The sequence below is a fragment of the Hemitrygon akajei genome, chromosome 10 (genome assembly GCF_048418815.1).
Source record: "Hemitrygon akajei chromosome 10, sHemAka1.3, whole genome shotgun sequence".
Taxonomy (NCBI): Eukaryota; Metazoa; Chordata; class Chondrichthyes; order Myliobatiformes; family Dasyatidae; genus Hemitrygon; species Hemitrygon akajei.
Genome location: NC_133133.1, coordinates 64,685,589 through 64,705,075, shown reverse-complemented (window position 1 = coordinate 64,705,075; position 19,487 = coordinate 64,685,589). Strand labels below are relative to the sequence as shown.

Sequence of the window (19,487 nt, the reverse complement as noted above, 5' to 3'; positions counted from 1 at the left end):
ACTAAAGAGCTTGACACAAAATTAGATGATATCATGTTCTTTACTGAAAGCAAGGTTGTGCTCAATTATATATTTAATGAAAGAAGGAGATTCTATTGTTTATCTATATAATAGGATCCAACTTATCAAGCGATCAATCCAGAAGAGAAAATGGAACTCTGTTCCTACTGATCAGAACCTGGATGACCATGCTGCAAGAAAGTTCCAAGCTAATCAGCTTACCCTCTCCTCAAGGTTAAAAGACCCACCTTTTCTTGCTGATCCTCACCAGGAACATCATTAAGGCCGATATTTTCAAAGTGGGAATGGATAAAGACTGTGTAGTAAGACTGTTTACAATATCAGTCTCTGAGACTCTGAGACTGTCCTTTTTATTCCAAAAATTTAGTGAAATGACCCTTTGTCTTTTTGATTCAGTAGTTAAGCTCCCTATAGATGAAAGATGGGGAGTGTTCTTGCCTCTATAGGTGCAGTTTGTTTTGTATAAAAATCACTTCCTGTAGATAAGCTGCTTTTATTACAGGTCCCCCCACCCCCCTTTACAAAGGTAGAGCGTTCCCATGAAACCTTTCTTAAGCCAAAATGGCGTAAAGTGTAGAATCATTAATTTATATGGGAAAAATTTTCGTAAAAGCGAAAATCCTCTTTGTAATGCGAAAACAGGTTACTAATATAGGTCTTTTGTAAAAGCAAAGTGGCATAAAGTGAACATTTGTAAAGCAGGGGACATCTGCATATCATTTACATGGTTTAATTTGGATTTCCATTTGAAGCACACAGTGGAAAGACATCCATCTGCATCATCTCTTTATTTGCCCTTGAAACAGCAATATCTGTGTATCTTGTGCGTTTGTTAATATTGGTAAACATTTAGTAGATATATTTTATAGGAAGTATGATGCTTAACATTTATCATTATTAAAATATTGCACCACAGGTTTACTCTTGTTTACAAGCATTGGTATGTAGTATAGTGTATGTGTATCACCTTGGTTAACACGTATTTTGAGAAAATGTAACAGTATTCAGGCATGTGGTAATTCTGTATTGAATTAATGTATATTTAACTTAACTTACTGCATTTTCACAAGTAAGATCTCATTAAAAACCCTGAAGGTTATTTTTAAAAGGGTATTTAATTTGCAACTTAATTTTGTGCACACACAGTATGAGGGCTGTCGAGGCAGAGTCTAGGACCAGAGGTCACAACCTCATAATAGATGGACATCCATTCAGAACAGAGAAGAAGAGGAGTTTCTTTAGCCATTGGGTTGTGAATCTGTGGAAGTAATTGCCACAGGCAGCAATTGTGCTCCTAATTCTGTTCCTATGAAAGAAAATTAATGTCAAAGTTAAATTTATTTTCAAAAACAGAAGTACATACACACACAAGTACTATGAAAAACATGCTTGCAGCAACATTACAAGAGCATAGCATCATATAAGCAGCATTCAGAAGAAAATCATTAAACATAAATTATATCCAACTTTACAGGAAATGACACAGAGAGAACAAAGAAAAAACAAAGTAGGCCATTTTCGTGCAAATTTATCAATGAGGTTACAGAGTTGCTAAATTGTAGAGATTAATGTTCTGCAGGTTGGTTTGAAGAACCAAATGGTTAAAAGAAAGTAGCAATTTTTGAACCTGGTAGTGTGAGAATTCAGGCTTCCATACCTTCTGCCAATGGAGGCTGCAGAAAGATGGCATGGGTTGGAATATGGGGATTTTTGATGCTAGGTTTTGCCTTTTTGAGGCAGCACCTCCTGTAGATACTCACAATGGTAGGGAAGTACTTGTCCATGTTAGGCAGAGTCCTCTATACATACCAATCCACATAGAGGGATCAGAAGTGGAGAGAGTGAGCAGTTTCAAGTTCCTGGATGTCAAGATCTCTGAGGATCTAACCTGGTCCCAACATATCAATGTAGCTATAAAGAAGGCAAGACAGCAGCTATACTTCATTAGAAGTTTGAAGAGATTAGGCATGTCAACAAATACACTCAAAAACTTCTTTAAATATACCGTGGAGCATTCTGACAGGCTGCATCACTGTCTGGTATGGGGGGGGGGGGGGGTGCTACTGCACAGGACCAAAAGAAGCTGCAGAGGGTTGTAAATCTAGTCAACTCCATCTTGGGTACTAGGGTACTAGCCTATAAAGTACCCAGGACATCTTCAGGGAGCAGTGTCTCAGAAAGGTAGTGTCTATTATTAAGGACCTCCAGCACCCAGGGCATGTCCTTTTCTCACTGTTACCAACAGGTAGAAGGTACAAAAGCCTGAAGGCACACACTCAATAATTCAGGAACAGCTTCTTCCCCTCTGTCATCTGATTCGTAAATGGACATTGAAACATTGGACACTACCTCACTTTTTTAATATACAGTATTTCTGTTGTCTGCATGTTTTTTTAATCTATTCAATATACGTATACTGTAATTGATGTACTTATTTATTTACTATTATCATTACTTTTATTTTATTTTTCTCTTCTACATTATGCATTGCATTGAACTGCTGCTGCTAAGTTAACAAATTTCACATCACATGCCAGTGATAATAAACCTGATTCACTACTTCCTGTAGCTTCTTATGTTGCTCTGAATTTGAATTACCGTACCAGACCATGATGTCACTAGTCAGGATACTTTCAACAGTACATCAATAGAAGTGTGTCCGAGTGTTTGATGACAAGCCAAATATCCTTAACTTCCAAAGAAAATAGAGATGCTACTATATTGCTGCATTGAGTATAAATACCCCTTCATGTTCCCTGTACAAGATTGTGGAATTAGACATAAAGATAATTGAAACGTATATACATCAAGAAATATGGGCTCCACTTTGAGCTGAACATAGCTTCTTAAAATTTGTTGAGCACCCATCTGAGAAATGTGTCAGCACAAAAAGGCAGCCAGATATCAGGGACATGCACTAAGGGTTACAGCTATGGGGAAGAGGGAGGATGTAGGAAAAGTTGGTAGAGTGTGCAAAAAGGCTGTTTTTCAAATCTTTCCCAGCGTTTAGTTACTATACCCTGCTTGGTAATATTCTCTTCTCTTCTTCTCTCTCTCTTCAGTTGTCCATCCGAATCCGATGACGATGTCTGCTCCTTTAATGGTGAGATCTTTGATGACTATACAGTCCTATTCTAGACCCACAAGCTCTATTGCAGGTGGGACATGTATATGTGGTAGTGGTGGTAGTGATGGCAACCATGTCTGAATTTCTCCCGGCTCTCTTCTGCTGTCTTCTGGTTGTTCTTTCCATCTCCAGAATACGAACCCCATCCCTACACAGCTGTCACCAATTGTTACGGTCAGCAGCAACACCCTCCAGGTCCTCAGGTCTGATCTTGCACTTCCTTAAAGCATTCTTCATCTGATCCTTATAGCGCTTCTTCGGCCCTCCAGCTGAGCGTGGACCATGATTTAGCTGGCCGTATAACTCTCTGCGGGTTAGCCGACATGGGGGCATCCTTATCACGTGCCCCAGCCGCTGCAACTGATGCTGGGTGATCACGGCCTCAATACTTCTGCAGTTGGTCTTTACAAGTATTTCAGTGTAAGGCACCCGTTCACGCCAAGTAATTCCCAGGATGCACTGAAGGCAGCTTATGTGGAAGCGCTCCAAGCATTTGATGTGACGGCTGTAGGTTACCCAAGCTTCAAGGCCATAAAGGAGGGTGGTGACACAGACCGCTTAGTATACAGCGACCTTTGTGGAGGGACAAAGGCTCCTGTTCTGAAAGAGAGCTCTTATGGGATGTCTTCCTCAGGTTTGGCTGTCCCAAATAAATTTGTTAACATCCTCCGCCAGTTCCATGATGGGATGACTGCTCCGGTGACCATAGGAGGACAAAAGTCCGAGCCCTTCCTTGTATGCACAGGGATGAGGCAGGGGTGTGTGATAGCACCAGTGCTCTTTAACATCTTCCTCTTGTGTGTTACCAAGCTTCTACACAATGAGATTGAGGGTAACAATGGTGTGGCAGTGGATGTCAGATTAGATGGCAACCTCTTTAACATCAGGAGGCTCCATGCAACCATCAAACTCCATAGACAGAGGGTCCTGGAGCTGCAGTTTGCAGATGACTGTGCTCTTGTGACCCATCCTCTGGAGGATCTTCAGATTGTCTTTGCTGTGGTGGTGAGAGCGTACAGCAAGATGGGGCTTACTGTCAATACCACCAAGACAGAAGTGGTTTGCCAATGGAGTACTAGTGTCCCACCCACCCTACCTGCCTTCACTGTTGGTGATGAAAAGCTGTCAATAGTGCCATCTTTCAAATTTCTGGGGAGCATCCTCTCTGAGGATAGCGGCATTGACAACGACATCCAGAGCCTCATTAAACAGGCATCAGCTGCCTTTGGAAGACTTTGGTGTAGCGTTTTTCAGGACAGGAACCTTGGTAATATTATAATTCTTTTCTAACCTAATGATTGAGAGAACTCATTTGTCAATAACTCTTTAGTTAGCCACAGAGAGTTTCTCTGAATAACTTTTTTTAAAAATTTCATAAGGTATGTTGCTGAGAATTGAAATTAATGATAACACGTGTCATTACCTATTAGCAAACTCGTCAGTCTAATCCCCTATTCTGTTTCAGCAAACTCATCTATTATACCTGTGCAAGTTTTCTTTATTTTAATTCAAGGCTTATTTCTAAGTGTGTCACTGAATGTTAAATTTTACATTATGATCAGGTTTTCCTAACGTTCCCCTTACTATGAAATTACTAATTAACTCTGGCCCATTACATAGGGAAATATCTAAAACAGTCTATTTCCTGAATGGTTCCAAGACATTGCTCCAGGAAATTATCCCAAATACTTTCTCAGCCTTGGTCATAAATGCAACTATATCTCAGCTGTGACTATTAGATCAGCCTATTCATCTGTGTTTGTGCCATTAATTTGTCTTCAATGTTATAAATGTCTTTGCTCATTTAGGTAAAGCATCTCTGTTTTAATCTTTAACCATTTTTCTTAAATTAACCTAATTCACTGATGCATTATTGCCATTAAAATTACTGAAGTAAAAGAAAAAGAGTGAACAAATTATGATGTAAGTATATGGGGCTCTGTATTTGAAACTCAGATCCATTGCCTTGAAGGAATTGTATTTCAGAAACAAATCTTAATGTACATAAGCTAATGGTGAATTATTTTCCATTCAACTCTGCTTTATTGAGGCACTCTACCTTATTAATCTACTTATTGGCAACGATATATCCTCCATAATCTCAATCAGCACAGGTGCACTACAGGGCTGTGTGCATAGCCACCTGCTCTATTCACTTTACACTTATGGTTGTAAGCAAACTCCAATGCCATATTCAAGTTTCCTGATGACACCACTGTTGTATGCCAAACAGAAAGTGGTTATAAGTCAGCATATAGGAGGGGGATTGAAAATCTGGCTGAGTGGTGCCATAGCAACAATGTCGGCAAGTTTTGACAAACTTCTGTAGATGTGAGGTGGAGTGTATACTGACTGGCTGCATCACAGCCTGGTATGGAAACACCAATACCCTTGAATGGAAAATCCTACAAAAAGTAGTAGATATAGCTCACTCCATCATGGATAGAGCCCTCACCACCATTGTGCTCACATACATGAAGCAGTATCCATCATCACAAACACTCACCACCCAGGTCATGCTTTCTTCTCACTACTGCCATTGGGAAGAAGGTACAGAGCCACAGAACTCACACCACCAGGTTCAGGAACAGTTATTATTCCTCAGCCATCAGGGCCTTGACTAAGGGAATAATTTTACTCAACTTCACTTGTTCCATCATTGAAATGCTCCCAAAACCAATGGGTTCACTTTCAAGCACCCTTCTCAACAGTTATTGCTTATTTACTGTCATTAGTTCTTTCTTTTTTATTTGTACGGTTTGTTATCTTTTGTGCACTGGTTGAATACCCAAATTGGTGCAGTCTTTCACTGATTCTATTATGGTTATTAATCTATTATGGATTTGTTGAATGTGACTGCAAGAAAATGAACCTCAGGGTTGAATATTGTGACATACATGTACTTTGATAATAAATTTACTTTGAACTTTGAATTGCTACTTCAAGCAATGGCATTGATATTTTTAATTTTCTTAATATAAAAATATATTTTTCTTAATTTTCTCTTCATTTGTTCAATTCCACCATTCTAACATAAAACCATGGCTACAAACGTATTCACTTTCTAGGAGGTAACTGCATTTTGCAGAATTTTTTAAGCTACCAACACTATCTATCCAGTTGATGATGAACAAAAATAAAATTCCTGTATCCACACTTTGAAGTTCACAGTCAACTCTTTGATCAGCTTGGCTCCATGGTATTAATATATCCATACAGTTTGATCTTCTATTCATCCCAAGCTCTCACTGCTGCTAAAGATGAGACCTACCTTTCAGACTTAACATGTTTTTCTTATAAGGTTTGCAGATTCACTTCTCCTTTTACTCTGATTCTTCAGCATTGCATCTCACTACCAATATAATATTTGGGCACTATTCTGGACTAAGTCCTGACATATTGATCAAATTCAGCAAGATTTCTTAGAGATGGCAGCCTTAAAGAAATGAAGCAATTTTACAGATACAGCTACACATAATATGTAAGGAGATGCCTCAAAACAAAATGTGGAATGGCGTCACTAAGCTAAAGGCTTAGGTTTGCCCCATTGTTTCTTACATAAACACCCCTCACTCATACTAGTTATTTTTGGACCAAAATCAGCCATTTCCATAGTTGAAGAACTGTCATGTTAGGACAGTGATTATGGGACAGGTATTGATAATGTGACCGGTGCCAAAGTCAGGGATTACCTGTGTATGAAAATGAAAATTCTGGCCTGCAGCACTGGTGTTGACCCAGGTTGATAATGACATCTACACTGTAGACTGTTGAGTGTTTACTGTTCAGGGACTTCCACAGAGCTATCCACTGAGTGCCTCTGCTATCTATCTAAACTTGTTAAGAGTTAACAATGTAAGCGATTTGCCATTTTTCGAGCTGTGACAGAAAACAGGGCCAAGGTAAGCAGATCCTGGTAAGGTCATTGAAATAGTAACAAGAAGACTCACCACAAAAGCTGCAGCCCATCACTTTTTCTTCAGTGGTCCTATCTATGAATTGGAAGAGTGGAAGGAAAGTGGTTGAGACAGAGTTGGAGGTGGCAGTAAGCAAACAGATATGGTAACATGGTAGGTAATGGGATTAGTGGTGATGAAAACAGAACATGGATTAACCTAAAACTAATAAGTTAATTGATTAATGGCACTGAGTACAAAACAATCAAAATTGTATGTCTCCACACATACAAGCACATCTACTTTCTTAACTGTGGCAATCAGACAGGCATCTATATGCACATCTTGCTCTGAAGCTATTGATTGAGACAGAAATACCTTCAAGTAAGCAAGCACTTCCACTTACTTATTTACAGAAGTAGCTGCTGACCATTTGGCTGGAAAGTGGAGTGCTCTGAAAGGTACTTTCAGCAATGGTGTCCTCCACTACAATGGATAAACAATCAACGCATCCCTTTTATAACTTTAAGACATGCACCTAAATATTTGCCACCACGCCAGGGTGCACGGGGTTCACTGGGCATTGCATTGAAGAGGAGGAAACTAACATTAGATTATTAGAAACATCTGTGGATGCTAGAAATGCAAAACAACACAAAATGCTGGACGAACTCAGCTGGTTAGGCAGCATCCATAGAAATGAATGAACAGCTGATGTTTTGGGCCAAGACTCTTCTTCAGGCCTGGAAAGGAAAGGGTAGGTGCCAGAATAAAAAGATGTGAGGAGGAGAAGGGGGATAGCTGGAAGGTGCTAATTGAAGCCAGAAAAGTAAAGAAAAATAAAGAGCTAGAGAGGAAGGTATCTGATAGGGGAGAAGAGTGGATCATAGGAGACAGGAAAGGAGGAGGAGACTCTGGGAGAAGTGATAGGCAGGTGAGAAGAGGAAAGAGGCCAGAGTGGGGAATGGAAGAAGAGGGGAGTAGGGACATTTATTTTATCTGAAGGAGAAATAAATATTCATGCCATCAGGTTAGAGACTACACAGATGGAATACAAGGTATGGCTCCTTTATCCTAAGTGTGGCCTCATCTTGGCACAAAGGGAGGCCATGGCCAACATGTCTGAATGGGAATAAAATCAGAATTAAAGTGTCTGGCCACTAGGAAGTTCCGTTTTTGGTGTGTGGAAAGGAGGTTTTCAATGAAGCAGTCCCCCAATCTATGACAGATCTCACCAATGTGGAGGATCGGGAGGACCACTGCATCATTTCAAAGGTACAAAACTCAAAGCATCGTTTTATTGTCAAGTATGCATTACAGTACAACTCTGATATTCATTTTCTCCAGATAGCCATGAAGTACAGGAAAAAAAACATGGGCACCTTTGAAAGAAAAGACATCAACCCCCTCCCTGCATGAAAAGGAAAAGGAAAATGCGCAAACCCCAAACTCCTCACACCTCCCGCACAAAAGCTGACAGATTGCCCACACTGAAAATGATGCTCAGAACATCAGGTCCCAAACCCCCACACCCTCCCTCGTGAAAGTACAACAATAACATCAAACCCGCAACCCCTCCCTCACAAAAAATATCAATAACATCAAACCCGCAAACCCCTCCGTCGCAAAAAAAAGTGACTATATCAAAGATTCATTTTATTGTCAAAGTATGCATGTAGAATACGTGGTGAGGGAGGGGCTGAATAGGCATGCGTGCAGAGCTCAGTGCTGGGAGGGAGATTAGTGGGTTAGGATGAACAGAAAGGTAATCACAGAGGGAGCGATTCCTGCAGAAGGTGGAGGGGAGTGATGTCAAAATATGCTAGGTGGTAGGAACCCTTTGCAGATGGCAGAAGTTGTGGAAGATGAGGTGTTGGATGTGGAGTCTGATGGGGTGGTAGGTGAGGACAAAAGGAACTCTTAAGGCAGAGAGAAAATGGGTTGAGCACAGATGTTTGGAAAATGGAATAGATGTGTGTGGGGGCAGCATCAATGACAGAAGAAGGGAAACCGATGTCTCTGATGTCCTGGAATGGAAAGTTGCATCCTAGGAACTAATGTGGTAGAGGCTGTTACAATACATGTCCGGCAACAATGAATATAGAATTGAATCTGGATTTTATAAACAAATTAACATTTATTAAACTCTGCTAAACAAAAATGTAAAGTAAACAAAGGACTAAATTAACCGGAAGTTAACTCCTATACGGTAACTCTGGAACAGTTCTTAAAGCGGTAAATGTGAACACAGTCTTAAAGTGGTAAATGCAAACACAGTCTTAAACATGACGAATACGAAAATCCAAGTGATTTATACAGTCTATTAGGAGAGACTTCCCTGAAATAATGAATTCCTGGACAACGTGACGTTACTGCTGATCCCAGCCGAAATATGCTGAAATATATCCGAAGGATTCACAACGAATGAAAAAAAACGGCTTAAAGGAACTGACCTTTTTCTTGGCAAATGAACACTGCACAACCCTTTCTACTGTTACAGGTAGGGGTTATCTCAGATGCAGGTCACTATTTCCTGAATGAAGATTCAATAAGGTTGATCCCGTAGTAAACCACCAACGACACCAACTTTACTCGATCTTTCGGGTTCCCATAATTCGGTAAAGTCTTCACTCTCCAATATTTAGACTTTAAAATTAAATCAAAGATACATCAAACAACTGGCAGCGATTAGCAAAACTGCCGGCACAACGATTCTGTACCTTACAGTAGAAAGTAAAGCTCCACTTTAAAATGAAACTGCGTCATGAGACCAAATACGCAGCATAACGGAGTAACTGACTAGTTAAATGATGACTCAACACAAAAACTCCTGCATCACAGCAGGCTTTCCCGTTTTATACCTGTTGGAAATTACATCACCCCACCAACACAAGACCATTACATTACGCTCACCAGATACTCAATTACATCATGGTCATAAGATAGTCACAAGATACCCATGGATTATTTAACAAGGCAAAGGAACTAAGAAAAGGCAATCCTGATGAAGAGTCACAGCCCGAAACATTGATTATACTCTTTTCCCAAAGATGCTGCCTGGCCTGCTGAATTCCTCTAGCTCTTTGTGTGTGTTGCGTGGATTTTCAACATCTGCAGATTTTCTCTTGTTTAAGAGAAGGGGTTGGCATTTTTACAGCAGACACATTGGGAAGAGGTATAGTCAAGATAATCATGGGAATCAATGGGATTATAAAATACATCAGATATGGAGACAGAGGGATTAAGAAAGGGGAGGGAGATGCCAGAAATGAAGCAAGCAAATTTAAAAGCAGGATGGAAGTCAGAGGCAATTTGATGAAATTGACGAACTGGTACATGAAGCGGCACCAATGCAGTTGTCAATGTTGTGGAAGGACATTTGGGGAACAATACCAGGCATCAAGCACTTCCACTTCCTCTTTGTGATCCATCTCTTTGTTGTTAGTGATGAGTCTCACCACCATCATGTCATCGACAGACTTGATGATGTGATTACTAGGGTGTTTGGCTGTGCAGTGAGCAGAGTGTATAGAAATGGGCTCAGCACAGAGCTCTGGGTGGGCACCTGTGTTGAGGACAATGGGGATGGAGGTGTGATTGTGCATTCTGACTATCCATACTTTACAGCACCAAATTAATTACCAGCATGTTTTAAGAATTTGGATGGAAATTGGAACATACAGAGGAAACCTATAGAGTCATAGAGATTATGTGCAAACTCTACATGGACAGAACCCATCGTCAAGATTGAAGCTGGGTCTTCAAAACTGTAAGGCAACAGTGCAAGATACTGTGTCATCATGCTTTTCATTCCTCGTTCCATTCACAGAAAATCATATTGGCATTCCGAATGTCTTATATTTTTAAAATAGAGCAAAAAATTCATTGTTTCTTTTGTATTTCTTTGTTCTACTGTGAATTCCTGCAAGACAATTAATTTAAGTGTAGTATATGGTGATATACATATACATTGACAATAAATTTACTTTGAACTTTGAATTAGTAATAAGAAGTATTTGACATTATGCAGTAGATCTGTATTTTGAATATCAGATAGTCAAACCCCTAATAACTTTCAAGAAAAATATTACAGGAAAGATCAGAGCATATGATGAATATATACTTATAGCTACCCATTTCTAGTTCAAATATGGAGGCAAAAAGTGTAAGTAACCCTGGGTTGCATCCAGGATTTCCTGACTTTGTGGTTGCCTTTAGAACTCTGTATAAACTTCACAATCAAAATTCCAGAACACTAGAACACTAGAATACTATAGCACAGCACAGGCCCTTCAGCCCTTCATGTTGTACTGATCTATATATTCCTTTCAAAAAATTACTAAACCCACACTATCCCATAACCCTCTATTTTTCTTACATCCATGTGCCTGTCCAAGAGGCCCCTAAATACCCCTAATGTTTTAGCCTCCACCACCATCCCTGGGAAGTCATTCCAGGCACCCACAACCCTCTGTGTGAAAAACTTACCCCGGATCTCTCCCCTAAACCTCCCTCCCTTAAATTTGTGCATATGCCCTTTGGTGTTTGCTCTTCGTGACCTGGGAAACAGGTACTGGCTATCTACCCTATCTATGCCTCTCATAATCTTGTAGACCTCTATTAAGTCCCCTCTCATCCTTCTACACTCCAAAGAGAAAAGTCCCAGCTCAGTTTGTGTCTGTCCAAAAAATTATTGCATAGAATTGAAAACATACAGTATCTTCTAAAAAAGGAAAATAACTTCTTCCAAATCATATAATTATGTTCTTTGAAATGCAAGTATCAGTAAAAGCAGTATCCAAGTGAACCACAGTTAAAAGCCTTTCCTTCCTACTTTGTAAAGTGAACGTGTCATCTTTGCGTGTGTGACAAAGTAAGTGCTCTGTTTTTAATTTGCACCTCAACTTCATGGTGTGCAAGCTCTTTCATCTATTAAATACTGCAATTTGAATGTCACCAAGTTCACTGCAAAATAATGAGCCCAGAGGAAAGCTTTTGTTGCTGCATATGAAAGGTTTTTTCACGTTCTCTTGTTAAAATGTCATTTCCCTATATCATTGACCAATTAGATCAGTTTGAAGTACTATATTTCTGCAAACAGGCGATCATTGAATCTTGTATTTCTCTTAAAGCTTCAATTTTTACATAGCTGTTCATCAGGAGTTGACTTTATGCTGCTATCTATCACTTCTTCATCTGAGATAAAAGCCAGTGAGAATGTCAGATTTTATAAAAAACATGTCTGTGCATATATTTCAGTTAAAGTGGAATTAATTCAACAATTTGAAAATATTAAATAATCTTTTGGCCTATGCAGATTTTATTCATTTGTATTGCTGAAATTTATATGGGTGCAGGCATATTGGAATTTTAAGAGCAAACACGAGGAAATCTGCAGATGCTGGAAATTCAAAGAACAACACACACAAAATGCTGGTGGAACACAGCAGGCCAGGCAGCATCTATAGGAGAAGCACTGTTGACTTCGTCAGGACGAAGGGTCTTGGCCCAAAACGTTGACAGTGCTTCTCCTATAGATGCTGCCTGGCCTGCTGTGTTCCACCAGCATTTTGTGTGTGTTGTTATATCGGAGTTTTAGTTTGTTTTTCTATATGGAATGTGCTTTTTTGTTGATGTAATGTCTCTCATAGTTGCATAGTAGCATAGCAGTTAGCATAATGTTTTACAGGACCAAGCAACTGGAGTTCAATTCTGTTTGTAAGGAGCTTGTATGTTCTCTCCGCAACTGCACGAGTTTCGAGTGATGACACAAAGCTGGGCGGCGGTGTTAGCTGTGAGGAGGATGCAGGGTGACTTGGATAGGTTAGGTGAGTGGGCAAATTCATGGCAGATGCAATTTAATGTGGATAAATGTGAGGTTATTCACATTGGTTGCAAGAACAGGAAAACAGATTATTATCTGAACGGTGGCCGATTAGGAAAAGGGGAGAAGCAACGAGACCTGGGTGTCATTGTACACCAGTCATTGAAGGTGGGCATGCAGGTACAGCAGGTGGTGAAAAAGGCAAATGGTATGTTGGCGTTCATAGCAAAAGGATTTGAGTACAGGAGCAGGGGGGTTCTACTGCAGTTGTACAAGGCCTTGGTGAGACCACACCAAGAATATTGTGTGCAGTTTTGGTCCCCTAATCTGAGGAAAGACATTCTTGCCATAGAGGGAGTACAGAGAAGGTTCACCAGATTGATTCCTGGGATGGCAGGACTTTCATATGAAGAAAGATTGGATCGACTAGGCTTATATTCACAGGAGTTTAGAAGATTGAGGGGGGATCTTATTGAAACATATAAAATTCTAAAGGGATTGGACAGGCTAGATGCAGGAAGATTGTTTCCGATGTTGGGGAAGTTCAGAATGAGGGGTCACAGTTTAAGGATAAAGGGGAAGCCTTTTAGGACAGTGATGAGAAAAAACTTCTTCACACAGAGAGTGGTGAATCTGTGGAATTCTCTGCCACAGGAAACAGTTGAGGCTGGTTCATTGGCTGTATTTAAGAGGAAGTTAGATATGGCCCTTGTGGCTAAAGGGATCAGGGGGTATGGAGAGAAAGCAGGTACAGGGTTCTGAGTTGGATGATCAGCCATGATCATACTGAATGGCAGTGCAGGCTCGAAGGGCCAAATGACCTACTCCTGCACCTATTTTCTATGTTTCTATGTTTCCTTTGGGTTCCCTGGTATCCTCCCACATTTTAAAGACATATGACTTAAGGTTAGTAAGTTGTGGGCATGCTACTATGTTGGCACTGAAAGCATAGTGACACTGGTGAAATGCTACTAGCACTTCTTTGGACTGTGTTGGTTATTGATATGACACATTTTGCTGTATGTTTCAATGTACTTGTGTCAAATTAGTTAATATTCAACATTTAATCTTTAATCAATTGGAGCTGGAGCCAGGTTCTATACTTAAGCCTTTTAGAATTCTTGAAGAAAAAATAATCCTCATGCCAATGTCATGGGTTTGTCCTGGATCTATTTAAAAGTAGCAATGCCTTCAATGCATCCAGTCACTCAGACTTGAATTTAAATACTGTGATTTGGCATTCCTATCCACAATAGTTCCAATTTGGGAAAAAGACGAAATCCCAGTTATGCTGAGACTGGTCAGTTGTTTGCTGTCTGTCAAAGTTTGGGCAAAGCCAGGCAAATATCCTAGTCTTGTGTTGTTAATGTGCTCTCCCATTTATACTGCATCTATCAACAAGACTAGTCACTATTAATCACAACAGAATTATGTTGGAGTTGGGTTTATTGAGGTTTAGTTTTTATATCAGAAACCATGGTGGACAAATGTGAATATAAATTAATGCAGGGATATACAGTATACATAAGTGTTCTCTGATGTATATGATATATTTAACATTTAATTCAAAAATCACTGTACTGTAGGTTAATGATAAAAAGGAGAAAATATGGTCATTCAGGCTTTATGAAATGGCTTCATGGGTGAGGAAACTAGAAACCCAGTTGTAGCCAGGAACTGATCTATGTTTATTATGAGGATGCAGCAATATATGCAATATTAGCATTTTAGACAAGGTCAGAATTAGCTAAGAGTATTTTGCATTTGCATCCTTGCAGTTATGAAAAGAACAATCACACAACAATATTTAGTTTCATGTGAATGTTTTTTAAAGTTTGTGTGTTTGCTTGTCAGCATTATTCAACATTATTTGACTTCAGGTTGATGTCAGTCAGAAAGTTTGGGAAGTGTTTATCAGAGGATGGGTTGCTGCCTTTTAGGTTTCCATTGAAATCCTTTAGAATAGGAATACAGTGCAGGTCTGATAACTGAAATGGTGAGTGATTGACAGCTTGGGCTCACAGTATGTACTGAGCAGAATATGTTTCACAGGATAATCTTCCAATCTACATTGGTATTACCAATATAAATACATTGTACAGTGAAGAGAGAATACAGCAGGTTACATTGGAAGATGCACACTTACTTGGTGATTTGGCTGGAAGGAATACAGGATTTTGTGAATGGAAGAGGTGAAAGCATTGCCTACTCTCTTTAAAAAACTTTTGTATTTCTAAAATATTCCAATTTTTGTATTATTCAAGAAGACACCATGAAAGAAATAGTACTTTTTAGAGTACAGATAGAGAAAGTTAATGTTCGTTTATTGTCATTAGCCTACATATCCAGGGTATAAATGCCATGCAATTTAGCCTTCTGAGTAGCAGCACATTACATTACAAACATGACAAGCATAAGTTAACATGAATTGAGAAAGGAAGATATATATTTTAATTACATTGGCATATTTGATCAAGGGCAGGCACCTTGAGTGGTGATAGGTGGAACATGAGAACAAAGAAAACCAGATTCTGAGAGGGAGGGGAAGAGATGAAAACATAGGTATAGAAAATAGGATGGACGTGTAGACCCTATCCACTGCACTGAAGGAGATTCATCCATTAAGGAAAAAGGGAGGCATACTGGGACCATTGATCCAGAAGACGCTCTAATGGTGATATATTTTTAAAAAAGGAGTAGGACCCAAGTTCTTGTTGGCACTGCAGAGGTAGTAGTTACAAATTGTTTGAGAGCTTATGTCCATGAAAGTCAGATGGCAAAGAGAAAGATTATTTATGGTAAATCAAGAGGAGGAAGATATTACAGCAATGTTGAAAATATTAAGTGCAGGAAACAACAGGATGTTAGTGGGACTGGAGGGCTTGATTTCTTAGGACAGGTTGTACAGGCTAGTGTGTAGGTTAGATATTTTCCTGGAGCATAGGTGGCTGAGGGGTGACCTTGCAGAAGATTATCAAGTCATAGTGAGATGGATAAGGTGAATAGCCACAGTCTTACCCCTGGTCTTTTCCAAAAATAGAGGGCCTATATCTAAACTGTTTACTGAACAATTTAAATGTGACCTCAGGGACAACTTTTTCCACAGAGGGTGGTTCCTGTATAGGCTGAGCTTCCAGAGAATGTAGAGGTAATGGATAGTTACTGCACTTAAAATACAATAGACAGGCATATAGATGGAAAGATTTAGAGGAGTATGGACCAAACCAGGCAGATGGGGCTGGTTTAGTTTAGCAACTTGATTGGCATGGAAAATTTTGGCTAAAGTGTCTGTTTTCCATACTACTTAGCTCTATGACACCTTAACTTGGAGATTTTTCTCACCGACATTCCAGAAACAAGCAAAAATCAAAGAAATTCAGCCAATTATATTATGTTGATTTATGAAGGCAAGGTTCACTAACGTCCTGAAATCTTTGCTAAAGATGTCAGCTTATTAGTAGGAAGTTGAACTAATCTGGGGTTACTATCTCTAGATGGAATTTTATTCAGAATTGTTAATGAGTCATCTATGGACTGAATCATGTACATTTTATGACAATTTTATACAGAAAAATAATTTAAAAATAAAAAAATGGAATTGTTATCTATTTTTTGTTTTTAAAGTTCAAACAAAGCATTCACTACACACATTCATAAACATGCATAAGTACGTACATACACACACACACACACACACACACTCAGAAGCTAACACACTGCTATACACATACACACTTTCCCTCACAGGCATGTTGGCCAGGGAGGAATTAAAACTTGGAAGGAACATCAAACTTGAATGAATCAAGAACAGTAGAATCATTCAAACCAAATGTCTTTGTTCTTATCATGAGCTACATAAGACCATAAAACATAGGAGCAAAGTTAGGCCATTCAGTGTATTGACTCTGCTCTGCCATTCTATCATGGCTGGCCCCCTATCCCATTCAATCCCATACATCTTCTTTTGCACCATATCCTTTGATACCTTGACCAATCAGGAAACTATCAAATTCCACCTTAACTATACCCACAGAAATGGCCTCCACCACTGTCTGTGGCAGAGAATTCCACAGATTCACTACTCTCTGGTTGAAAAAGAATCTTCCTTACCTCTGTTCTAAAAGGTCACCCTTCAATTTTGAGGCTGTGCCCTCAAGTCTGGATACTTGCACCATAAGAAACATCCTCTCCACATTCACCCTATCTAGACCTTTCAATATTCAGTTGGTCTCAATGAGATTTCCCCTGCATTCTGCTAAATTCCAGAGAGTTCAGGCCCAATGCTGCCAGCTACTCCTCATATTAACCCCTTCATTCCCTGAACCATACGCATGAACCTCCTCTGGACTCTCTCTAATGATAACACATCCCTTCTGAGATATGGGACCCAAAACTGTTAACAATATTCCAAGTGCAGCCTGATTAGTGTCTTATAAAGGCTCAGAATTATCTCCATGCTATTATATTCTATTCCCCCTGAGATAAATACCTTCTTTACCACAGACTCAATCTGTAAATTAACCTTCTGGAAATCTTGCATGAGGACTCCTAAATCCCTCTGCACCTCTGATGTTTGAAACTTCTCCCCATTTAGATAATACTCTGCACTCTTGTGCAAAAATGCATTATCATATATTTTACCAAAAATGCATTATCGTATATTTCCCAACACTGTATTCCATCTGCCATTTTTTTCCCATTCTTCCAATCTGTCCAAATCCTGCTGCAATCGCATTGCTTCCTCAACACTACCTACTCCTCCATCTATCTTTTTATCATCCACAAACTTTGCCACAGAGCCATCAATTCCATCATTAGCAAACAATGTGAAAAAATAGCAGTGTCAATACTGACCCTTGAGGAACATCACTAGTCACTGGCAGCCAACCAGAAAAGGCCCCATTTATTCCCACTCATTGTCTTCAGCCCTGTCAGCCATTCCTGTATCCATACTAGTATCTCTTCAGTAACACCATAGGATTTCATCTTGTCAAGCAGCCTCATGTGTGGCACCTTATCAAATGCCATCTGAAAATCCAAGTAAGTATCCACTGCCTTTTGTTTGCCCACCCGGCTTGTTACTTCCTCAAAGAACTCTAACAGATTTGTCAGGCAAGATTTCCCTTGACAGAAACCATACTGACTTTGACTTATTTTATCATTAGTGTCCAAGTACCCCAAAACGTCATCCTTAATAATGTACTCCAAGACTTTCCCAACCAGTGAGCTTAGGCTAACTAGCCTATAATTTCCTTCCTTCTGCCTGCTGGAGACCTATATCAATGCCAAGCTGCCAGTCCCATTGACATCTTCCCTCAGAAGAGTTTAGCGATCTCAACCAGCACCCTTGCATTAAATATGCAATTTTTATTGATCCTTGAACAACTGAGTTTAGCCATTGCACCTTGGAAAACAAGTCCAGGAAAATTTTACCCCTCATAAACATGAACTTTTCAGTGATTGTGTATTTCTTGCTCACCCATCTACCAAAATATTTTGAATATCTCTTGTTTCATTCATCAGAATTTCAGTCTTGTCTCAGAGTGTCTTTGGTAAAAGCCATAATTTATGGGTCATTTACTAAGAAATGTTCAGTTTTCCAACTGTTGACATAAGTTAACAGACTGGAGATCAACCAGAAGGTGTAAAAATTACATTGTTCTTTGGGACAAACACTACCCATCATAATGGAGTTGCTAACCTATTAATAATATGTCTAAATCCCTCAAATTGTCTATGAACAACTACAAATATTCTGAAATAAAGCACAGCTGTATGATGGTATTGGGTTTGCTGACCACAAAGTTCTAAACTTGAACGAAGACCTTAAGACCTATCTGGAATAGAAAGTTATTGGAAGCCTCACTAAAGGGAAGTCACACTGTAACCACCAAATCTTCAAAATCTAGTTCATTTCCCTCTCTATCCTCACAGCAAGTCTAGCTACCAAAATCTATTATTTGAGAGGGTATCCCATCCCTACAAAGGAGGAGATACTTCCAGCTAACAAAATAGTTTAAACACAGCTCATTTATTTTTAATGAAACACATTTACATCCAGACAAAAATCTTAAAACACAGTTAAAATTCTGAGGTTTTCCATCTTAAAAGAGAATATTTCAAATTTGCAAACTATTTCTAACACACAAAAGATTTAAAACAGAGAGTCAATTCATAATAAAACATACCAATGAGTTGCAGATGAACAAATAGTCCATTGCAGAAATTGAAGGCAGAGGAATGGATTCTAATCCACCATTGTTTTGTTGTTCTGCTTGGTATTCTTTCCCAATACTAATAAGCTTGGCTACTCTTTACATTTATATTGTTTTTTTTCTGCCATGTGGGTGACTTCATACATATGTATATGATATTTTCAGATGCTTTTTTACCCAAACATTCGCAAAGCTTCTGGAATCACAATTCCCAGATTTCCACATAATGCTATGAAGCATACAAGCCTTCCTACTATTAATAGTTCAGTTATTTCATGTGCTAAGTGATAGGATCAATCTGGTCTGCAAGCTTCTTTAAACTAAATAACTTAGCCATATTTGAAATAATCCTATGTTCTAAAAGCAGCATGTTTGTTTGTAAAGCTGTCCTTCTAACTTCATAC

At 39.2% G+C, this 19,487-nt stretch overlaps 1 long non-coding RNA gene across 1 annotated transcript; it reads right to left on the bottom strand.

The window, feature by feature from the left end:
* Positions 1-1,117: 1,117 nt before the first annotated feature.
* On the bottom strand, positions 1,118-19,253 carry LOC140734077 (uncharacterized). Its single transcript, XR_012100464.1, has 5 exons — positions 19,057-19,253; positions 9,498-9,690; positions 7,451-7,530; positions 7,099-7,140; positions 1,118-1,327 (listed from the first exon to the last, which is right to left on the bottom strand). It is a non-coding gene; the product is annotated as an uncharacterized lncRNA (long non-coding RNA).
* Between the last annotated feature and the right edge of the window lie 234 nt (positions 19,254-19,487).